This window comes from Ursus maritimus, unplaced genomic scaffold (genome assembly GCF_017311325.1).
Source record: "Ursus maritimus isolate PB19 unplaced genomic scaffold, ASM1731132v1 scaffold_1, whole genome shotgun sequence".
Lineage (NCBI taxonomy): Eukaryota > Metazoa > Chordata > Mammalia > Carnivora > Ursidae > Ursus > Ursus maritimus.
The window spans coordinates 19,256,740-19,280,310 of record NW_024423343.1 but is presented as its reverse complement, the minus strand read 5'-3'; the positions used below and the strand labels follow the sequence as shown (position 1 = coordinate 19,280,310).

General features: G+C 56.9%; 1 protein-coding gene across 6 annotated transcripts in view; it reads right to left on the bottom strand.

Annotated features, from left to right (window-relative positions):
• The window catches only part of TNS1 (tensin 1), a 204,151-nt gene that overhangs the window by 121,060 nt on the left and 59,520 nt on the right, over positions 1–23,571 (bottom strand). The window contains exon 1 of one of the 6 annotated variants that reach the window (XM_040640901.1): positions 15,175–15,198. The exons of the other annotated variants lie outside the window; for them this stretch is intronic. The gene's annotated coding sequence lies outside the window, so the exon portion shown is untranslated. Of the gene's footprint in view, positions 1–15,174; positions 15,199–23,571 lie in introns of those variants that run through there. 6 annotated transcript variants of the gene reach the window in all.

The following is a 23,571-nucleotide window of genomic DNA, read 5'->3' as shown; positions in this document are numbered from 1 at the left end:
CCGCTACCCCGTCTCCATTTCCTCCCAGGCCTGTGCCCTCCCTTCCAGGCCGCCCGTCCTCACCAGCGCTTGCTCCCAGCCTGCTCGACTGTTTCCTTCCCTTATATAGAGTTCTGCTCAGGATCAGGAAAGGAAGTGCATCCAGTTCCTGGAGGCAAGAAGGGGCCTGTTCCCAGGGACACCTCGAGCTGAGGGGGGTAGGGCATGTCCCAGCCCAGAGTCCCCTCCAGAGCCAGGGGGCCAGGCCTTTCCCCAAACCCAGCACAGGTTCCAACTCCGACAAGAAATAGAAGAGAGTCCCAGAGGGCCTACTCTGGCCAATGCCTCCAGGACTCCTGCCCCCACCGTTCGCCCAAATCCTTCTAGGCCACATGCCTCTTGAACCACTGGCCCAATCCACTTGCTCCCCAAGCTCCAGCAGCGCCCCTTCTCCCCAGTCCTTTTTCTTGTCTCGGGACCTTCTCCTCAAGCCCCACACACCAGCCACCCAGCCCACTGCCAGCCTCGAGGTCTGGTAGCACGCTCAAGAAAGGGCTCTCCAGACAGGGAAGTTTCTCTGCAGGCCAACACCTCCCTGACCTCTAGCCACACCCACACTCAGCAGCCGGCCCTGCACAGCCCAACCCTGCGCGAGGGGGAGAGCCGGGTGTGCCCCCTCGTGCCCGGCCAGAAGGTGCAGCCACAGGAAGGGGGGTGCCGTGGACATAGCAGGGCATGCTGTGGAACCAGCAGGCCTCCAGCTGCGGAAGCTGGGCCCCTGCAGAGCCCTGTGGAGGACGGCATGAGCTAGCATCCAGGTGAGCCCAGGCTGGACCCCCGGCGGGGGCAGAGCATTTTCTCCGAAGATGTACCTCCCCAGAAGGCCAAGTCGCACCCCAGCTCAGGGGCCACGCTTACCCACACCCCCAATTAGCGACTACAGGAGGGCCGAGGTTGCAACCAGGCCAGCCTTCTTATGATCAAACCCAGTGAGCAGGAGACGCAGAAACGTCGAGGTTAGGCAAACTTGTACTGGGCATCCACTGTGCGCCAGGCCCCAGGAGCCCAAGAGAGAGAGGAAGCCAGGGGTCCCAGAGGGGCTGAGCAGTAGCCACAGACGAGAGTGGGACAAGTGGAGCCGCAGGAAAACACCAGCAAGGGTAAGAAGGCAGAGCTGGGCCCAGGGCTTGACACTGGTCAGCATCCTGGGCTCACAGCCCTACCCCACGCTGCCTCCACCTCACTCCCCCCAGTTCAGCGCTGACAACCACCCCACTCCCCCGCCCCCGGCCACCCAAGGTTGTGAAGCCAGAAACCTGAGCATTGGCCTTGACTCCTCCTTCCCCTCCCTCCCACCAAGCCTGGACAATTCTTCTGCCCAAATATCTCTCCAAGCCGCCCCACCCCACACCATAGGGATTATTACAAGAATCTCCTAATTCAGGTCTCTGCCTTAGGTCTTACCCCTCTAACCTATTCTCCACTAAGCAGCCAGGGAACTATTTCTAAAATGCACATCCAGTCCTGTCACTCCCCTGCCTGAAGTCCTTCCCGGCTCCATGGGACAGAGTCCAAATGCCCTAATACGGTCCTCACGGCCCTGCGGGACCTGACTGGGTCTCTCTCCGTCAGGCCCCATTCCCCACCTCTCTGCCTCAAAGTCCTTGCTCCAGCCAGAGAAACCCCCTTTCAGGTCCAATTCTGTCCCATCTAATATGCTCTGAGGCACTAGGGATTATCAGCCCATTTCCCAGATGAGGCTCGGAGAGGTCACACGCTTCGTCCCAGGTCCCAAGCCTCAGCTGTGCCCAGCACCATACCGCCTTGTCCCATCAGGGGCCACAGCAAGAGTTTCATGGAGGGCATGGCCTCTGAGGTGGGGGGTAGGGGGAGACATCAGATGTGGGGGAACAGAGAGGAAGCCGGACAGCGGGGCCCAGGGTGCATGGGGCAAAATGGAGGAAGCCATTAAAAGGGGGCACATCGTGCAAGGCCTGGAGGGCTGGACTGACAGACATGTCCAGGGGCTCTGGAGGAGCCCAACGCCTCCAGATCCAGCAAGAGAGGGCGCAGGCAAGGGGCAGGGCTGGAGGCCAAATGTCCAACCCAAAATAGGCAGCTGCTGCCAAAGAGAGACTAACACTGAGCCAGGGTTCAGGAGAGAGGCTACCAAGAGAGCTTCAAGGGGACATGAGAAGATGGAGAAGCCAGACAGCACCGAGGGGCCCAGCCTGGAGGCCTCAGAGGAAGCAGGGCCTCTGCTATATAAGTGAAAGTGTCAACAGGCAGTTTGAAATGGAGACTTCAGAATTGCCTTCTCCTGAGATCCAAGGCCCAGGGAAAACCCCAGCCCTTCTTCCCCTCCTGGAGAGGGGCCATTTGCTCTGAAGCAGGGGGTGGGGTGACATGGCCTGCTGCATAGAAAACATAGCTTCTAGGAAGTTCCTCGAAGAATCTGGTCAAGGAACAGACTGTGGTCTGTGGTCAATGTTTTAGTGGAACTGGGGACCCGGGGGGTACTTTCTAGAAGCTATGTTACGGGCATGGGAAGCAAGACCCTGCATTCACTCAACAGTAGTAAGTCAGCCCCCCCCCCCAGCCCCTGCCCCACCTCGGTGCCAGGTTCCCAGCAAATGAGACAGAGATGAATAAGAATGGCCTGGCCCAGGAGGGGAACTTGGGGCCCAGTGGTGGAGGCCCACATGTAAACAGGGAATTATAAAAGAGCCCAGTAACGGCTATAATGAAGGTATGAAGAGGGCTATTATCTCGCTGGGATTCAAATCCATCTGTTTTTCCAGAAATTACGCCCAGAGGGAGACTGCCCACCAAACCCCCCCTCATTCCCCACTGAGGGTTTCTGTCCCTAGAGGAGAACTTGAAGGGACAAAAGTCTTTGACCCTCAACTGTGCCGGAACAGTAAGCAGGAAGGACGCATGGGAAAAACAGCTAAGAATATGGGGGAAACCCAAGGAGGCAGAGGGCTCGGGAACTGCTGAGAGGCGCACAAGCAGCCCTGGGACGTGCGAAGGAGGCTGAGCAAAGGGTTGGGGCGGGGAGAGGGTAGGGCACAGCCAGGTCACAGACTGGAGAATTCTGGGGCGGGGAGCCACACTCGAACCCACAGCAACACCAGAGGGTCCCTCTGCCTTCTTAAACTAGACCAGAGCCTGCTTACAGGCCCCTCTCTCCCTTCCACCCCTGCAAACTGGCAGGGTTTAACCACCCTGCTTCCTAACCTTAAAGGTGCTACCGGTTGCCTGGGGCACCATCCATGGGCTGACAGCTTTTGAGAGGGAAAAATGCTACCCCAAATGCATGCTTCAATTGCAAGGTCCATACCAATTCCAGAAATACCAAAATATTGAAAGAAAAAAAAAAAGGCATCCCAAATTGAAGAAAATTTGTGTTGATCCTTCAGGCTCCCCAAACTGCCCTATGTGGCTGATAGTCAGGAAGTCCCTCGCAGCGTCTACCTACTTTCTTTTTTAAAAATCGAAGGAGGCCCAAAGAAAGACCAAGGTGAAAGGAAACTCAAGCCCATGCTACCCAGGAGAAAATTCTACATCCTCCAAGCCCATCTGTGGCTCTTACGCTCCCTGGACCCCTACAGGTCATTCTGTCCCATGGCCTGACTGCAGACAGCTCTGAATGTAACCAGGAGCTGGGAACAGATTCAGTTCTGAAAGGTCACACCTAACTCCCTCTGTCTGTGGATCCTTCCGTCCAAATTCCTCAACACGTCGAGAGGCCATGCGTTTCTAACCAAAGGGCAAGAGCTGGGACAGAAAAAGCAGAGGGCTGGGAGTCAGGCGGGGCTTGCGATTTCACGTTGCCACAGACCGCCACGTCCTGCAGCCCCCCGAGGCACTCTCGTCGTCTGGAAAAGGAGGATACGGAGACCCACGTTGCAGGCTGCAACTAAACAGAGTTGACACCGTTAAAAACTCCTGGAACACAGCACACGCTTAGTACAAGGTAGTCCTTTCCGTCAAGCGGCTGCTAACACGCACCTCCGTGTCTCCGTGCGCAGAGCAGTAAACCGCACGGTGCGGGCTCTGCGCTGGGCGCCGTTCAAGCGCGGAGGTATCTCTGCTCATCAAACCGTCACTTCAGGGGCGTCTGCGGGCTCAGTCGGTTGGGCGTCCGACTCTTGGTTTTGGCTCAGGTCATGATCTCGGGGTCCTGGGATCAAGCCCTGCGTCCGGCTCTGCACTCAGCTCAGAGTCTACTGGAGAGCCTCTCCCTCTCCCTCTGCTCCTCCCCCTGCTCACGCTCTCTCTCTCTCAAATAAATAAATATAATCTTTTTTAAAAAACCTTTAAAAAAACAAAACCATCACTTCAACCCTGTGAGGTAGGCTCTGTTCTTATGCCCCCTTGACAGAAGAGCCACGTGAGGAACGATGCCAGGTGAGAAGAGGTGGCTGATGGACAAGGTCCCGTGCACCGATACGGCAGCACTTGGGACAGGGTAATACAGCGCAAAAGATTCTCATTAAAAAAAAAAAAAAAATCCGCCTCTTTTCCCTGAGCTCTCGACTCTGGCCGCAGCTTCCGTTGTCTGAAAAGGCACTCACAGCGGAAAGTCCCGGGCCCCGGACGGCAGCACCAGGAGGAGGCAGCGTGATGCTTCTGCACAATCAGCACATGGCCCGGGCTGGTGTTCTGGAACCCCATCTGCTCTGATGGACCGCACCAGGAGCCCCGGAAGCGAGTCCCAAGGGCAGGGCAGCCCAGCGCTATGTTGCTCCTTTAAATCCATCTGCGGCTAAGGCTCGGAAGCCCCCTCTCGCTCCCAATTAGCCGGCAGCAGAGACTTGAAGCGAAGCCAGCACTGAAGGCCAGCGGAGGCCTGGCTGTCACCGGCATTGTTCGGCTCCATCTGACGCATATCCACCCACCCCCCCTGCAACGTTTCCTTGTTCTCCGGGAGAACCTCGGAGATGCACGCATCTGAAACCAGGTCTGGAGGGAAGGGGTTGCTGACGGGAGGGGCAGCGGAAGACCCCGCTCCATCTGGCTCCGAAAACGCAGGCAGATTTTAAACAGACAGGGGCGAGGGCTCACATCAGCCACAGACCCGGGGACCCAGAGACGCACAGTTCACACACCCCGAGGCATACACACAGCGCATTCACAGGGCGCAGGACCCCTGCCAACTCCAGATGCAGAGTCACTCCCTGGTGCTGCGGCCCCACCCCGAGCACAGCCGCACTGACTCCTGCACAGCGGCCCCACCAGCACACCCACGGGCAGGGGCAGCGATCCTGGAGCACAGCTGATCTCAGGAAGCCAGGGTGGGAATGATCCAGGGGGCAGACTGGAGGAGGGGAGAGCATGAACCAGCAGAGGTGGGGAGTTCAAGTCTGAATACTCACCCAGATCTCCAAGTGCCCCCAGGAGCCAGCCTATCCCCGGTAGCAACAAATTCCCCTTGGACTCTCCCCTCGACTTGCCTCCTGCCCATCCTTCTGGAAGCGCAGGTGAGGGGCGAGGCACACTGACAGAAGCTGGGTAGGAGGTGTCAGAAACAGGAGGGCAAGTGTACTAGCCGTGGGGCAGAGCTGACAGGAGAATAAACATCCTGGAAATCACGGAATACAGCCATGGGAGCAGGAATTTTAGGGGTGGAGGCGGGGAGGAGGAGCAAAACAGAGTTTAGGGCTTGACGGACGACTGAATTATCCGAATACCTCAAATGTGCTATGTACTGCAGACACAGCATCACATTGAACCCTTTCAACAGTACATACAACAGCCAAATCTCCCTTTTCCATAGGAGGCCACAGAAGCTCCGTGAGAAAAGTAAGTTGCCCAAGGTCACACGGCTATGAGCAGTGGAGCTGGGACTCAAACCCAGGGTGGCCAGACTAAAATCTATACTCCTGCAGGCACCCCAAGTCACCCGGGTGTTTCGAAGCCCAGACGGGGCAGCTGTGAGGCCTGGAGGGCGTGGCAGGATTGCTGGGAGGAGGGGCTCACACAGAGGGGCACAGAGAGGCGAAGGGCGCAGGTGGGTGGTAATGCCAGCCTGGACCCCCAGCTCCTAAGGCACTCCCGCTGCCGTGACTCAGTGGCTGGGCCTCCGGGGAGCATTTCCGGAGCCTCAGACAGCTCTACGAGCCTAGGAGCCACTGCCCAGCAAAGACACTGGGCCATTACTCACAACCCGTTAGTTACTCACTCTTCTCCGCACCCTGCCCCCCAGCACATCACTCACTCCCACTCCGTTCCCCGAGAGTGGCCAAGGGGAGCCAGCAGATCTGGCCAGTTCCCACCCTCGCTTCACTAGCTCCAATCCTGCCAACGCATCTCCACCTGAGTCACTGGGACGGAGCCCCGCAGACTCTGGCCCACTCAACCCTGACAGCTGTTACCCTCCACTCTGTTCCAAGAAATGGAGCTGCCTGGAGGAGTGCTCACTGGGCTAAGAACCTTCCAATCCTAGGGCTAGAAGGGACCTTCCCAGCATCTCAGCTGGCTTCCCAGCAGATGTCTGAAGACCTTCCGGGACCCCCACATCCATGCTGGATGGCTCCTCCAACGGCCCCAAGAACGAGAGCCTCTCTGTTCATAAAGATCCGCAGCCTTGCAGAATTTCAGCACTGGTCCGAGAAACGGAGGGCTCTCCTAAGGCCAACCTCTCATCTAACGAATGAAGAAACTGAAGCCCAGAGAGGGGACATGATTTGCCCAAGGTCACATAGTGCTGAATGGGGACTGGAAAGAGGCTGCCTGGCCACCCCGCCATCAGTCCCTCCACTCACGGCAAGTCCTTTGGCCCCATGGGGAGTCGGTTGGAGCAGTCCCCGAAAGCCTACCCTCAGGCCCTCCTGTTGCAAAGCAGCTGCTTGTCCCAAACCACTGGACGTGGGACAGCTGAAGCCCAGATGAGAAGAGAAGGAAGGAGCTGCAGCCAGACCGTGGTTAGTGGGCAGCAATCACTTTCTACCAGGGACGGAGCTTCAGGAACAGTCTACCCGGCAGACGGGAGATGCACCACAGGCCTTCCGGAGGCCATGGTGCGAGAAGGCCAGGCCCTCTGGCAGGACATGATGGGAGGAATTCCTGGGGTCCCAGCTGGGGACTTGGGAGAGTCCTGGCCTCCTCTCTGCTCACCTCTCCTGCCCCCGCCCCTCACCCCGGCTCACCCCTGCTCTCCCAGGGCTCCAGCCTGGAATCCAGGCTGGCCGCGGCCTCCACTCCCACGCCCAGCTCAGCCCAGCTGCCACATCAGACACAGCCCCACGGGTGGCGTTCGAGGCAGCTCATGAGGCACCGAGGAGCCTTCGAAGCCTCCCGAGGAGCCTCGTCTCTCTGGTGCTCTCCCACCCACTCAGGGCACCCATGCTGGCCGAGAGGCCCCTGCCTGGCTCTCTCCCTCTGCACCAACAAATAACAATAGTAGTAATAATAACCAAGGGTCACAGAGCGTGGCCTGTGTGCTGGACATGGTTCTAGTCATTTCCTGCTTTGACAGATGAGTAAACCAAAGCACTGGCAGGTTGGGGTCAAGACTGAAACCCAGATAGTGTGGCCACAGCATCTGATCTTGACCCCCACTCCCGACCGTGCCACACTGCCTCATGACGACCTCGCTCCAAGTTAAAGCTCCTGAAATCCCTGCTTCCTCATCCACGCACCAGCACGGAACTCCTACAGCCACGCCGGCCTCGGTGACACTCACCAGTCCCTGGGGCTCTGGACAGGCAGCCCCTGTCCAGACACTCACCAGGCCACTTACAGTAGGGCTGGGAACACTAGGCCACCCAGCAGGCAGGCTCCACCACCCTGACTTGGGGACACTCCTGTTCTTCCATTCATTCGTTCAACAAAGAGTGAGGGCCCACTGTGTGCCAGACAGAGAAGGAGACCCCCAAAAGGAGCTTCCCAATTCCTTAGAAATGTGAGCTGCCTGCGGTCTACCCTGACTCCCGCCTGCTACAATCCATCCGTGCCAGTCTTGTATGTGAAGCCTCGCCAACGAGGGCTCTCTTCTGGCCTGAAAGATCCCCCAGGAAGGAGAGCTCAGGACCTCCACAGCCTGCTGATCCAGGAGAGGAGGGCAGCACGTGGGAAGGAAGTCCAGAGAGATGAAGCGACTCAGGAGAGGATTTTCCAGCTTGGGGTTGAGAAATTTGCACAGAGGACTCTGAGGGCTTTGGCTTATGGGCTGTCCCCAGAGCTCCCTGGCCAGGACAGCCTTCACAGCTGCCCAAATCACCTTCCTAAATAACAGTCTCATCACATCTTCCCCACATGAAAGCCCTCTGCTGCTGCATCATTCACCTGGCCCAGAACACCCCCATGTCTGGACCCCAAGCCACACCAGCAAGCTCTCCCAAAGCCAGCCTTTCCCTCACACAGCACTTCCTGTGGGCCTATCCCGTGCCGGGCTCTGACCGGGGCACTTCATGGAGAGGAGCTCATTTCATCCCCATCACAGCTCTATCAACCCCGTTTGACAGATGCAGACACTGAGGTCTGGTTCAAGGTCACCCAGCTAGCAAGCAGCAGAGCTGGGAGGGACAGCGCATTCTGTCCGACTGGGGCTGGGGCCATTATTTGATGCATCATGACATGAGTGCACTGTGCCTTTGTGCATGCCTTCCCCCCCGTGCCTGAAGAAGTCTTTGTCCCTTTTGCTTCCTGCGGAACTCCTTCTCAACCTTCAAAGCCCATCTCCCATGGCACCTCTTCTTCAAAGCTCTCCCCACCCCACCAGCTCGTGCACCCTGCTTCCTGCTTGACACTCCCTCTGCATGTGGCAGAAACCCTCCATCGACTCCCCTTTGTCTCCTTCTAGACCATGCCCCCTGGCCTTTCCAGCCCCATGCCCCTGGCACCTTGCCTGGCATAGGGTCGGTGCCCCAAAAAGGCTTTGAAGTGAATAATCAGAGGCCTCGTGTGCCTGGCCAGACTCAGCCACCGCCATACAGCCTCTACTTCCCGCCCAAGAAGCCCACCCCCAGTCACAGGCAGGCATCAAGTACCCCTCATCACAGCCCAACACCCAGCTGGTATCCCTCGGTGGGAGCTTCTCCCCATGCCCGTCCGCCTGCCCCTCTGCTCAACCAGCTCGCCTGTTTCTGGGAGTCTCAGCCGGTGATTAGGGCCCTAATCAGCAGGACTTCCTGCCAGCGATTGCCAGAGGTGGGGGCGGGGCAGGAGGGAAGCAAGGTCAATCCAAGGTGACGTTCTGGCAGCCTGGGACCAGGGCAGATTCAGTCAGGGAAATGGACTCCCGGACTCTTCAAGCCCCTGCACCTCCCCAGCCTTTCACCGCCAGGTGAGGACGTCAGGCCCAGAATGGGAAGGGACTCTTCCAGAGGCCAGGAACAGAGCCAGAGCACTGCTCTCCCCATGCCCTGGGCCTTTCTTACACTCCCCTTGAGCCCTCTGCCAGCCCTTCAACCCCCACCCCAACACCATGCCTGGGGCCTCACCCACAGACTGCTCCCCATAAAGGGTTGTTGTAGACCAGCTGATTGCTCAGGTCTGGTAAAGGTCAAGAGCCAAAGACGAGCGAGCCCCTCGTCCAGATGAGCAATGGCCTAGAAATGGAGCAGAGGTGAGCAGGGCTGAGGAGGGGAAGCGAGATAGGGCCGGGTTGAGCTCAGGAACCCTCCCCAGCTGTCATCATCATCAACCCAAACCCATTCTTTCTCCAAAAAAAAGCTTAATGCCTTTTGCAGCTGCAACTGGGCGGGCCAGGGGTCCGGAAATAGAGCTCACCCCCGACCTGGAGCAACCCCAGCCTCCCTGGGTGGGAACCAGGGCTAGGTGGAGAGTGCAGCTTGGCAGGCCTTGGGGGCTGACCCCTGCTAATGAGGAACGTCAGAGGCACCAGAAAGTGGAGGACCCCAGAGAGGACAGAGGCCTGGGATGAGGAGCGAGTGTGGCCAGGACCGGCCCCTGCCACGGGTTCAAAGCTCCCAGCTTTGTGGCATGCAGGAAGGGCTGGGCATGGTTCCCCCCCCAACTCCCACCAACAAGGGACTGAACTTAAAGTTGCAGCAAGAGGCATGCAGGTTAGACTTCAGAGAGGCCCAGCGGGTATAAGAAACAGCAACTTGCAGCAGCTACTTGGAGATCCCACTTTAAAATAGAGATGCCACCCCCATGGGTATAGCCCATGGTCAAGAGTAGCCTGCCTGGAGGCCGGGCCAGCCACGTCCTTGCCAGGCCTGGGAGTCTCTGATTCAGTGACTCTCATCAAGGGTTGGGATGGGATCCAAGGAGGGGAGCTTGGACTGGTTTATAATAATGCATCTTGTTTACAGTGATGGCAGCTTTCTCAGAGTCCTCCATAAACACAGCTCTGCATCGGCTCCCCTGGGCAGACAAGGCCTCGGGAGGTCCCCTTAGCTCTACCCCCCCTCTCTCCACTCACAGAGAGGAAGAGACAGCTCCAGCCGTTAGGGGGCGGGGTGGGGGGGAGTCTCTTCTCTGGGCTCTGATGCTGGGTCCCCTTGAGGGAAAATGATGCCACCATCTCCTCCACTCTCTGGCTCCATAATCTTCCTGTCTTAGGAATGGAACAACCACAAGAGAGAGAAAAGAATCCACCCAGAATTGAGCTCCTGGAGAAACAGCAGTACCACCACTATGACCCATAAGAATAATAATTACTAACATTTATCAGTCCCTTACTATGGGCCAGGCACTGCTCAAAGTGTTTCAAATAAACTAACTCATTTGATACTCACAACCACACCCTGAAACAGGTACAATTCTTACTCCACATTTCAGATGAGGAAACCGAGGCTCAGAGAGGTTCAGCCACTTGCCAAAGCCACACAGCTAATAAACAGGGTCGGCCTGAATTGAGCCCCAGCAGTCTGGCCTTCGGAGTCACATTTTCTGCCTCACTCTAGACCTCTTGACCAACACAGCCCTATTTCCAGGCCCAGCAAATCCTCCCCAGGCCCTGTCTAAATCCCTCACTCCAGTGCCCTCGTCGGCCAGTCGATTAGTACTAAGCACACTCTGCCAGGCACGGCATGGACCAGGGAGGCAAAAGGCACAGGCCTGCCCTCAAGGAGCTTGTACCCCAGCCAGAAGACGGGTGAGCTCTCAGGAAGTTTGCAAGGAAAACTGAGGGGTCCCATATTCTCTGCTGGAGAGGGCCGAGGAAGGTTTCTGGGGAAGCTGGACCTCAAACTGGGACTCCCCCTTACCATGGTGGCGGATAGGGTTCTGCTCAGACACTACTGTCACACCCCCCCTTGCTCATCGGCTCCCCGGGACTGCGCCCTCCTGGCCCAGTCCCTCCTGCCTCCCAGAACACCCAGGCCTGAGCTACAAGCCTCCGGCCCTAAAAAGGCAGGGATTACAGAGCCCCAGACTAGCCCTGGAGGACGCAGCGCCAGGGACTGGCTCGGGCCCACCGACCACCCCACCCCACGAAGCTCCAACTCTCCGGAGACCGACCATCTCTCTGAGGGAAACCAAGGCACAAACAAGTAGGAAGACGGCCAAGGTCACCAACCTTAGTGTAGAGGCAGCCTAGGGACCCAGCTGTGCCTCCTGCCACCTTGCCTCTTGGGAAAGTGCTGCAGGCAATTTGAGCAAAGGAAGGAAAGGAGGGCCAGGTGTGACCTTGCATAATGGAGCAGAGCACCCAGGGAGGTGGGCATGGCCCGCAAGGCTGGCAGCCGCACCACCTGACTACCCTCGTTCCAGCTCGCTGGTGCCCACACCTCTGTGTGCCTAATGGCTTTGAAAGCTAAGAGCCAGGGCCATGGGAATACAGCAATGGGGACAACAGTCGTCCAGTCTCTGGAAACCTCTCTCTCCCTCCCCCAGCATCACACCCACTTGCTATTTTCAGTCCCATAACAGAGAGGGCTTTCCTCTGCCCCCCTCCAATTCACACCCCTCAGCTGGACCTCAGCTTCCCTTTCTGGGCAGAGACTCATGGCCCCAGAAATAAGCCAAGAAGCCAGAACGGCCTGCAGCTGAGAACCTCTGCCGTCCGTGGCAGCTCTGACCCTGACTCATCTAGGCTCAAGGGCACACTCAGCATCTCACCTTCCTGCCCCTCTGTCAGGTCTCTGTCAGACCAGAGGAAACTGTATTCTGACGCAGCAGCCTCATCTAGTCCCGGCTTGGGACAACGGACTCCAGTTAGACACTGAAAAGGACTTCATCCTCAGATGAAGCCAGGACTGACTGAGGCAGGGGGATGACTGGGGTGACCTCAGGACCTACTCCTTCACTCTCCCCACTAAGGAGAAAAGGAGTCACAGGGGCTGTGGGGAGATGCAGGCTGGGACAGGAAGGACAGAGCCCAGGTGGGTCCTGAGCCTAGCCCAGAAGCTCACCTTGCCATTCCCATCACGAAAAGCCCCAGCCTCCCAGAGTGTGGTGTTCAGAAACCTCTAACGCCAACCCCACCCTGCCTCTCCTCCCACCTCCTGGTGCCCACCCCACAGGGAAACAGGTCTGGAGAGGTGGCGTAGAGGGAGTGAGGTGACCTGCTCCTCCCACACTCCTCCCTTGCAACCCCGCTGCCACTTACATAAACCACTTCAAGCTGCCCTGACAGCCCTGGGTTATGTCACAAATTTGGAAACTGAGGCTCAGGTGAGGGCCACCCCAGGAACTTTCTGCATCTCAGATCTTGACACTGTTCCTCTGCCCACTTTCTCCAGGCAGCCTGGGGAGGCCCCTTCCCATGAAGGGAGTGGTAGAGGAAGACAAACTGGGCAGGGGCTTGAGCTGCCAAACCTCGAAGCACACTCCTGCCCCTAATCCTCCCACGCTGGTCCCCAGTTAGCCCCCTCAGCTGGGAGCATGGGCTCTAACTGAAGAGGGGAGGGGGCAAGCTCGCCCCCTCCATTCGGCACCACATCGCACAGCCCACAGGTCTGTGCTGGCCCTCGTGGGGTTAACCAGCAGGGCAAGGCTGGGGTGAGACAGGAAGAATTGGAAGAAACTCAGAATCTTTGCAGGAAGCAGCTGGGGCAGACCTGGTAGGAGAGTGAGCAATGGGTGCGAGGACAGCGTCAGGCTCTGTTCCCCAAACACTGGCAGGGAGGAGGAGGAGGTAGTGCCCACGCCCCAGGCTGGAGGCCACCGCCTTCCTGCTCCCCCATTCCGGGTGTCAGAGAATTCCTGACTCCAAGAATCCCAGGACCTCAGCATCCCAAGAGACCATCAGGGTCATCTCTCCTAACCGCATCCCAGCTCAGGAATCCTTCCAAGCTGTTTTCCAGCCTCTGTCTGAACTCCCCCCAGGACGGGAAGCTCACTACCTTACAAGGCAGCCCATTCTCCCACTGACCAGCCAGGCTGGTTAAGAACCCCTTCGTTAAACCTGAGCCAAGCTTCCTTCACCCAACAAAAATCCATTCTCCCTTTTTGCTTCCTGTTCCTACCTCAGTACAAACAGGGCACTGAGAAGTCCCAAACTCCAGGTCGTCTGCTATAGTCCGTCAAAGGTGAGAAGATGCTCACCCAATAGCGAGATCGGCTCTGAACTCACCTACACCCCAGCCAGCCCCCCCACCCCCACCCAGCCTCCAGTCACCAGCTCCCGGTGTTTATAATTCTGGATGCTGCCACCCCCATGGGAGACCCTAGGCTGGGGCTCTGAGAAAAATGAAGTATGGAGCAGTACTGAGTGAGCGATAGGGAAGGAGAGACAGGCATCTGCAAGCAGAGGGGCCCACCTTGCCTCCTCCACCACCAGTAATTCTCAGCTCCGGAGCAAAGTCGTGGCTCCCAGCTCTGGGGGTCCTGTCACCGGCAGAGACCTTCCCCAACCTGGGATCCCAGCACTGGTCCGGGTGAGAGCTCTCCCACCCAGCTCCCCATGCTGAGCCAGGTTCCCACAGCCCTGGGCCAGAGGGGTTGGGGCAGGGGGGCTCTCAGCGACAGCAAGTTCTGAGGTCCTGGGGGAGAGTGAGGGTGGGGGAGACAGGAGAAGCGGCCAGCTGGCAGGGTGAGAAGCAACTTAAGGCCAAGTCTGAGCCACAATGGTCCCCACCCCACCCAGGCAGCTTCAGGAAGGGGCCCAGCAGAGACTCAAGGAAAGAGAGTGTGCTCCCCACGCCCTCCTGACCCCCCTGCTTTGACTCTGCCACATGGAAGAAGTTCTGCAGCTTCCAGAAGAGAAACCCCTGTCCCCAAAGACTCTGGAACCCTGGTTTCCAGTTCCTCTTCTGAGCCTCATCCCACAACTGCTTGTCCTGACCCCTAGCCAGCACCCGTCCCGTCCCTTCACCGCATCCCACCCCTGCAGGGAGCCCCGCCTGGGAGCACAGCAGGCTTCTCCTGGTCACCCCTAGGTCACCCCCTCCCAGTTTTCTCTTCTAGGACAGTGGCCAGCCTAAAAACAACTCGTCCTGAATTGGGGGGTGGGGGCCAGACACTGAGGTTAGCTCTGCAGAGCCTCTCCCACTTGGGAAGGGGTGGCCGGCGGGGCACCAGAGGGTCAGAGGAGGAGATGGGGGCGGGAAGAGAGGGAGGAGAGAGGGTGGAAGGCGGCTGCTGCCCTGTGTCTGTTCCCTAACCACCTGGATGAGCCATTTCTGCCCAGAAGGGTAAGGAGCAAATAAGAGCTGCTGGCTGGGGGAGGGCAGCAGGGGGCACTCATGCCAGGCTGTGCCCTGTGCCCAGGGACCCAAGCTGAGGGCAGTGCAGCCAGGGAAACCCTTCCAGGCCTGCCTGACCCTCCTTCGCAGCTTGGCCGGCCCTCTGGGAGATGAGAGGCGGGAGCAAGGAGAGCTCCAAGGAGGAGAACGGGGCCCAGGAGCAGCTCCAGTGGGTGGCAGGGAGACACGAAGAGAAAAAATGTCCAGGCTTGCATCTCAGGGTTCTCTCCGAGACAGCCCTGGGATGGGCAGCAGGTAGGGGAAGAGATGGATTCTCCCGACCTCCCCCTCTCGCCCTGCCGGCCTCAGTCTCAAGCGGCCACTGACACCAGCAACTTCCCGAGCAAAGGAAACTCCTTCTGATGGGTCTCTCAGAGCAGGGACAACCGCACCCCAGACATCCCTGCCAGAACCAGACCCTGAAGGCAGAGGACTGACAGGTTGGCCTCTGGGGGCTAGCCTAGCCCAGGGACATGTGACCGGGTGAGCTGACCTCCCCCTCCCCTAATTTACAGGATCGGTGGTCCTGACAGCATCCATAGGACAAGCCAGCGCGCGCGCGCACACACACACACACACACACACCACTCACCTTTCCAACAGAAGAGCCACCGGGTGGGGTGGGTGTCTGGACTCACGGGACAGAGCAGTGGGCAATGACGGGGCAGCAGCTGTGGCCGGCCAGAAGCTGATTGCCGAGAAGAGGGTGTGAGCGAGCCTTGCGTCCGGGCAGGAGTGGGCAGGGAGTGGAGCTGGTCCCAGGGCCACTGCTGGGAGCAACTGAGCCAGGGCGCTGCTCGCCCGGCTCCCTCCCCCGGCGGCGGGCGGGCTAGCGGGCGCACCGCCTCCTTCCCCTCCTTCCCGGAGCCGGCCAGCAGCCCGCCCGCCGCTGCCTCCTTTAACCCCTGAAGCGCTCGGCTCCCAGCTCCCAGCTCAGGGGCTGGGCGGCAGGCACACACGCCTGGGACCCCAGTGAGCCCCGAATTCTGGCCTCCCCTCCTTCAGCCACCGGCCCAACAGCCTCGCCAGGAACTGCAGGGAGGCGTCAGAGGGCCTGGGGGCAGAAACCAGGGAAGGGGACAGGTGGTCAAGAGGTCCAGGACCCCAGGGAAGAGACACAGCTGCAGAGAAATGGCCAAAGGACTGCCGGCTGGAGAAGGATGTTTGGTCAGATGGTAATGACAATGATAATCATAGGAAGAGCAACTCCCAGTTTCTGCAGCGCACCCTCCTCTCCACCAATCCCAACTCCTTTGGTGACAGGAGACCTAGGATCTCATTTCTGAACCTGTTTTTTCTTCATCTGTCAAATCTGGGATAACAGTCCCTGCTTTTTTCTCTCGGCTGAGTTAAGGCAACTGTGACTGTATTTTCAAAAGTGATGTGAAGTGGGGGCACCTGGGTGGCTCAGTTGGTTAAGCACCTGCCTTTGGCTCAGGTCATGATCCTGGGGGCCTGGGATCGAGTCCTGCTTGGGGATCCCTGCTTGGCAGGAAGCCTGCTTCTCTCTCCTCCCTGCTTGTTCTCTTGAGCCCTCTCTATCTCTGTTGCTATCTCTCTTTCAAATAAATAAATAAAATCTTTTTTAAAAAGTGATGTGAATTCTAGTTAATGAGGTGTATGCTTCAGCTCTCTTTGAAATGTAGCAAACAATAACAAGGACTGAGGGAGGGAGAGACAATTAGAAATGTGATAAAGCAAATATACCAAAGAATTCATGACAGAATCTAGGAAGCTTACCATATAATCCTTTCAACTGTTCTATATGCACAAATTTTTTTTATAATTACAAATACCAGGGGAAACGTGATTAGAAAAGTTTGAAGTACCATTTAAATAAGAGTGAAGAAGCGGACAGGATTATTTTGAGTGGAAGGGAAAAGTCATTTGCTGCACACCTGTCGCATGCCAGGCACTTAAAGAATATTCTCTCTCACTTAATCTTCGATTCTCCCTTATTCTAGCTGAAAAAGTGGTGTTGGAGTGGTTAGGTGACTTGTCCAAGACCACACAGGATGGTGTTGAGTGGAAACTCAGCCTTGGACAAGCTTGCTCCAGAGCCAAGCTCCCCACCACTCAGCCTTCCAGAGACGAAAGGCCCTTCTCTTCCCCATCTGGGCCGCCTTTGTGGGAGGTCCTGGGCTAGTGACCTGCATCTCTGAGCCTCCGTTCCCCTGCTGTCCGATGAGTTTGAATCCAAAGGTCCTCAAGATGTCTTCCAGTTCTAAGACTCTAATTTACTAATTCAGCCAAATCCTTCCCCAGGCTTCAATTTTCCAAAGAGTAAAGTGACAGGGAAGGCCCAGATGAGGGACAAACGGCTTCAGGAAAGATGTGGGGGCATCTGGGGCCAGCAATGGTCAAACTTCCCTCTAGAGGACTGCCTTCCTCCCCACCCCACCCCCTGGCCTTGGTGACAGTGAACTCCTTGAGGATTCAAGGAAGAGGGGCACCTTCCCAGGACCCTGTGTGGACAGGGTAGAGACAGTGGCATCATTGCACCCACCCCTGCCTTCAGAGCTAGGTTACTTCACCCCTGTCTGGGTGGAAAGCCTGGGTTCCCAGCATCGCAGCACCTACCAGCCTCGCCGGTGGCCTCAGTCTGAGAGGGTGAGGGTGCTGGCAGAGACAGAGATGGGAGAAATGTGCCCTGCTGAGTGTGTCTCTGAGCCTGAGGACTGTGTGGAGAGACCTGCCCAGCCTGGTTCCCTGCCCAGCCCTCACTGGCCCCAACTCTGGGGCAAAGGTGAATCCTGATAGCCTTGTCCTGCTAACCCTGCAACCCCTGCAAACCAAGGGTGGCCCAGGGGCCTGGAACAGCCCTGATAGGCGAGGGAAGTGAGAGATCCCATGTCAGCAATCGGGGCTCCTCTAGAGGGGGATGGGGAGTCTGCCATACAAGTGGGAACCCCACCCCCATCTTGGGCCACAGAGCAGCTCCCCATCCCCAAGCGCAGGACTGCACATCTGGTTCCAGGGCCACCCTCCCCATCTCCTCCTTCTAACCCACACCCGCTGTCACCCTGATCGACACCAAACTGTCCCAGGCTCCCCACTGCCTACCAGATCCAAAGCAGCTCTGCAGAAGTGTGCTCGATGACACAGCCTCACCTCGGAGCCTTTTCAAGGAGCAATTGCCTCTGTTCTCTACCAGTGATAGGGCCTCAATTCAAAAGCCACATCCTCCCTGGGTCCCTCTGCTCCTGCTCCATTGGGTAGGTCCTGTCCCTTCCTCTGAACACCTAAGGCTCTTGCTCATCCATTAACACCAGGACACTCACTTGTTGGGTGCACTTCTAGATCTCCCCGTGAGTCGAGCAAAGATTTATTCATCATTCCCTTCCCCTATGCTAGCGTGCTCAATGCCCAGCACAGGGGGACACACAGATTCTCAACGAATGCAGAATGAATAACTGAATAGTAGAGAGACTGATGGATGGATGATTGGTTACAAACAGAATAAAAGAGCACTTTCAAATGCTTAATTCGGCACAAGACTTACCAAGACAATTGTTGGCAGACTTTTATTTTCAAAGCTGTATAAAAAACTGACCATTGGAAAAACTGACCATGCTAAGACATGAGGCTCATGTCCACGATGTCCCGGGCACATCCCGTCCACCCCATGTCTGCAGCAGATGGGGGGGGGGCAGCTCTGAGAGATGCCGGCCTCAGCTGCTTGCAAGGAGCTGGGGGAGGGGGGGTAATGCGCTCCATCCTCCACCCCAACACTACCCCTCGCTCCCAGCCTTCCTGCCCAGCACCAATTCAGCAAGTCTCTAGAAACCACACAGACTGGAAGTCAAGGAGCTTGAGGATTTCAAAGCAAAAGAGTAGCCTTCCCCTTTATTTCCAAGAGCTGTCCCACAGCTGATCATCCCCCCCCCAACTACCCCACCCAGCTTTCCCCAGTGTCAGTCCCAGCATCTCACACGCCTGCACTCAGGCACGTGCAAACTCACACACACACAAACACACTCACACACGGAGTGAGAGCTCCTTTCTACAGAAGGCTCCTTAGCCCCTTTTCCCTCCCCTCCTCGAAGCACTCCTCTCTGGAGCCAAAGCAGGCAAGGGATTCCCAGTGTTTCCCATCTCCCATCCCCCCCACCCCTCCCCACCTCCTAAGCCAGCCCATGCCCCTTTCCCTCCTCCCACCCTCCCTCCCTCCCCTCCCCAAGTGCAGGACTGCACATCTGGTTCTAGTTGCGGTTGGTCCGTTCAGGGGTAGGCCTGGGGGTTTCTCATAAAACTGAATAATACCAGTGTTGGAGCCTGTGGAGCTGGGGGGGAGGGAGGGCAGGAGGCCGATGGGGCGGGAGGGAGAGAAGCGGGCAGCAAGGAGGCAGGGAAAGACACAGGGCCCAGAAAGGAGCAGGCCCGCGCCTGGCATCTAGCGAGGAGTCAATGGATGCTTGTTGAGGGAAGATAGAAGCCGGAGAAACAGAGGGCAGGAAAGCCAGGAGGAGAGAGAGCAGGACAAAGAGGGGGTCAGAAACAGAGACCCAGAAGGAGGAAAGAGACGAAGCTGGGGGTGGTGGGACAGCACCACGGAGCCACAGAGCAGCCATTGAGAAGAACAGGGAAAGTGAATTGTGCCTGTCGGGGCCAGGTGCTGAGTAAGGCACTTCCAATGGAACAGGAGGGGATGTGACAGAAAGGAGGACAAAGGGACACACAGAGACAGAGAAGAAAGGGCAAAGATAAAGGCAAGGGAAAGATGGCCTGAGAATGTTGAATCCGGATTCCTCTGGCCTCTGAGCCCCATGGGCAGCGCAGAGCTGCTCCCCTGTTTTCCCTCATTCCATTTGCATCAAGATTTGAGGGTCTACCCTGCACCAAAACTTTCGCACGTGGTTTTCCATTAAAACCTGGGAAATGGCTATAATTCTTACCCAGGTCTTAGAGACGGGCTCAGAGCAGTTAAGCGATTTACCTAAAACCACAGGGTTCATTGAAACAGAATTTGAACGCAAGTGTCTCAACTCAAGGCTGTCTCACTGCCTGACACACATGGGCTTCCAGGTCCCTGTGCTCCCTCTGGACAGCAACATGTCACTTAACCCCCGCTGTTGCAGGGCCAGACCCCCGGCTCCTTCCCACACTGAGCAGAGCTAAGAGCAGACCACCATCCAGCAGGCAGGGACTGGCTGCCCCATCTTCCTGGGAGGTGCTGGAGCTACCCCCTCTAGCACCCTTGGCCCCCACTCTCTTCCTCCCTCTCCACCACAGAGAAGGCAAGGCCACATGCTCAGGTCCCAAGGGGTGAGACCCTGGGCCTCAGAATCCTGCTTGGCCCACACCACAGCTGGCTTGGAGCCAGGCCCTGGGGGACACCCTAGGCACTTGGTCAATGTCTGTGCCTTGGGTTCTATCCTCCCTCTTCTGACCGCCCCTCCCCCCCACAGCTAGAGATGAGTGGGGCTTCCTCCCAGGACCCTTAATCTCAGGGACATCTCCTAGGAACCCCCCCCCCCTCAGCTGGCACTCCCTCTCCCCTAGAGCTAGCTCCAGAAGCCACGCCCCACCCTGCTGCCCCACAGAGCCCCTCTCCCTTCCTTCCTGATGCTGGGTGCCACAGCCCAGGTCACAAGTCTCTTCCTTTTCTATTTGTCATCCTCAAAACTCAGGCCAGACTGAGGAAGCAGCAGGGGCACCCCCTCCTCACCACTGTCCACCCTATTTGCATCTCATTTACATGCATTCCCAGCATCTCCCTGAGTGCAGAACTGGGCAGAGCCTCAGCCCTGCACCACACTCTCCCCTAGGGAGGGAGACACGCTCAGCCTTCCACGTTCTGGTTTCCTACTCTCAGGTTTACGCCCCTATTCTGGGGGCAGAGGATCAAAAGAGCAGGAGAAGCATGAGAAAAACAGCCCGCCAACAACTTGTGCCTAAGACACATGCTGGCAGCCCCTCCTTCCTGAGCCTGCCTCAGTTTCCAGCCAGGAAAGGCACTGGATCCAGTCCCAAGGCCTCAGACCGGGAGTCAGGGCCTTGGGTTCCAGCCCTGTCCAGCCACCAATGCCTTGGTGACCAGAGGACACTCTTGGTCCCTCTTGGCTTCCATCCCCTCATCTGACAACCTCTAAGGTCCCTCGGAAGATTCCTGGAACATGTTTTTAGGCTGACGTTGGTCCTTGGCAGAAAGTCCCTGCTGTGCCAGTTCATTGCACACAAATCCCTGTCTCCCCTGAGAAACCCAATTTTAAAGCTCTAAGAGCTCTGGGCTGTAATCGCCTCTAGGACAGGATTCCTCTCAAGCCTAAACCAGCACTTATCACCGGCTTCAGCCTGGATCCTTTCAGAGAACCCACAGCCCTCCCTCACACAGCACGCCCACTACCCTAACCCCACTATTACAAGGTCCCTAGCCCGGACAGGACAGTCGGGGATCCCCCACACCTTAGGTTATCTGGATTTCAGGAAGGTGTTGGCAGGAGCCATGATGAAATGCTTGGAGACGAGATAGAGAGCCGAGTGGATTCCTAGCCAGCAAGCCAAGGGGTGTTGATTAACAGATCAATGTCAACTTCCCGACTTGCCAAAGGGCTCTGTCCTCTGCCCTGGCTTGTCCAACATACTTATCAGTAACTTAGATGAAGACTTAGACCAGAGGCTTACCAAGTACACAAAGGTAAAAAAGCAAAAGGAAGAGAAGGCACGTAACTGAACCAAAATGCAAAACGAACTTTATAAACAGGCCAGAATTAGTAAGGGAACATTTCTCTTGAGGTCAAGTCCTAAACTAAGGTTCAAAACTCATAAAATAAAAACCCTGAATTAATAATAGTTTGTGCAATAACAAAAAACAGTTCATGCAAGGAAAGGTCTAAGATTTAGTGAAAACAAATTCAGTTCAGCTCTCAGTAGGATATGGCTGTCACCGAAAGTCACGTGCTCTTTGGGTTGCATTAACAGAGGTATAGAATGTAGACCAAAGGAGATGAGAGTGCCACTCTACTCCATGCCTCTCAGACACCATCAGAAGTGTCAAGTCCTCTCCTGTACTCTATAAACCAAAGAGCATCCAGAACAAGACAGCAGCAGACATTCAGTAAGTATTTGTTGAATCAAAGTACGAGAAAGGTTAAAGAAATTGTGCCCAATTTTTGCTTCAGATGATTAAAAAAAAAAAAAGGGCACAGCATACATTGTCAAGTATTTGAAAAAAGCTGTCTTGGAAAGCAGGCCAGGGCAAACTCTACTGCCCGCATACCCCTCCTTTGTGTCTCTGCCCCTTCATCTGTCAATTCCTTGAAGCCTGGGACCATTTCCCATTCATCTCTGAATGTCCAAAAGGCAGAATCAGTCAGGGGCTGAGCTGCTGCGAAGGACGAAACAGCATCCTGACAAGGCCAGGCCTGTGGGCGCTGATCAGTAGGGAGCGTGCTGGCTCCGGCACGAGAGCTGACCTTTCGCCAAGCCGGCTGCTGAGCTAGGGGAGGCGAGGAGCCAGGCTGGTGGCTGAATGTTTGGCTCGCACATGCTGTCCCAGGCAGGCTCTTGTGCTGGCCAACTGGCCTCCCACCCCCCAGACTCACGGCTCGCCACTGCGCTGCGGGAACCGGCCCCAGATGGGCACCCTTGCCCGAAGTGTGGAGCTGCCCGTGGCCCGGGTCCTGCCATGACTGGGTTGGTCCTGTCTCTCATCACCCGCATGGCCTTCCACCTCATCCTCTGTGCATCGACTTCCTTTCCCTCACCCCCCAACCAACCCTCCCATCATCATTCCTTCTCCTTAACATTGAGCCTCATGCCTCCAGCGTTCTTCTTATGCCTACTTCTTGCTCTGTGCTCCGTGGCTGTGGGCTGCTGAAAACTGCAGCCCTCACCCTACTCCCACCTCCTCCCCATCTTTGTCTTATTTATGTAGCACTTCCAGGGCTGGACAGAGCTGGAGACTTCCACCTGAGCACTTAGCTTCCACCCCTGAAGATAATAATCTCTCCGCTTCACCTTGAAATGCGGTGCCATCCCTCCTGGAGTTTGAGAGCCAGGGAAACCCGGCCCTATCCTACTGAGGCCCAGAGATGGAGGGGAAAGAGCCTAGGCTTTGGTGTTGCACGGACCATCTCCGAAGTCTGGCCACCCCCCTCCCTCTCTGTGCGACCTCAGGCAAAGTATTAACCACTCTGAGTCTGACCCAGAGCAGCCCTCCCTATACTCCAGCTTCCCCCACACCCTCCTCCTTCAGAGAAACCACCACCATCCTCACCCCGGAGTCACGATCCGTCTCTGCTTCCTGTGTGTCTCTTAGGCCCTATTTAATAAACACATTTATTGAGTGTTTTCCATGTGCCGGGCACTATTCCTAGAGCTTTGTGGATATTAACTTTAATCATCCTAACAACCATATGGGTATTGACCATTATTAACCCCATTTTACAGAGAAGGAAATGGACGCTCAGAGACGTCAGCTATGATTGCCACGACTCTCCTCCCTGAGCGGCATGTCCGCAGGGACCTCAGGGCCATCAACATCCTGTGTCCGACAGATGCTCGCTCACAGCCTCAGCTCTCGCACACCGGGCCCTCGGAGTTCTCCGCACACCCTGCTGAGGTTGGAAAGTTCCAGTGAGTGTGCTCCCTGGTTCTGCTGCAGAGAACAAGTCCCTTTAAAGCTTTATTCAGAAATCTCTCTCTCTCTATCTCTCCCCCCCCCCCCCCCCCCACACACACACACAGAGCTCCCAATCTCCCCCAAGTACTCGCTTCACAGGATGGACATTCCCAGCTCTGCCACAGGTTCTGGCTCTCTCCACCTTCCAGCTGTTCGGTTGTTTCCCGGCTCCTGACCCCATCCCGGTCGGCCGTCAGCCGTGCATCCACTCACCCCTTCCTTCCACAAAAGCTCCTGAGGGCCTGCAGTGGGGCAGGCCCAGCGGGGGCCCCACGGGTGGACCCCGAGCGAAGCCAGACAGAGCACCCACCCTCGGGAGCAGTTGGTCTAGAGGAGACACCACACAAATAGAAGCCTCAACACTGA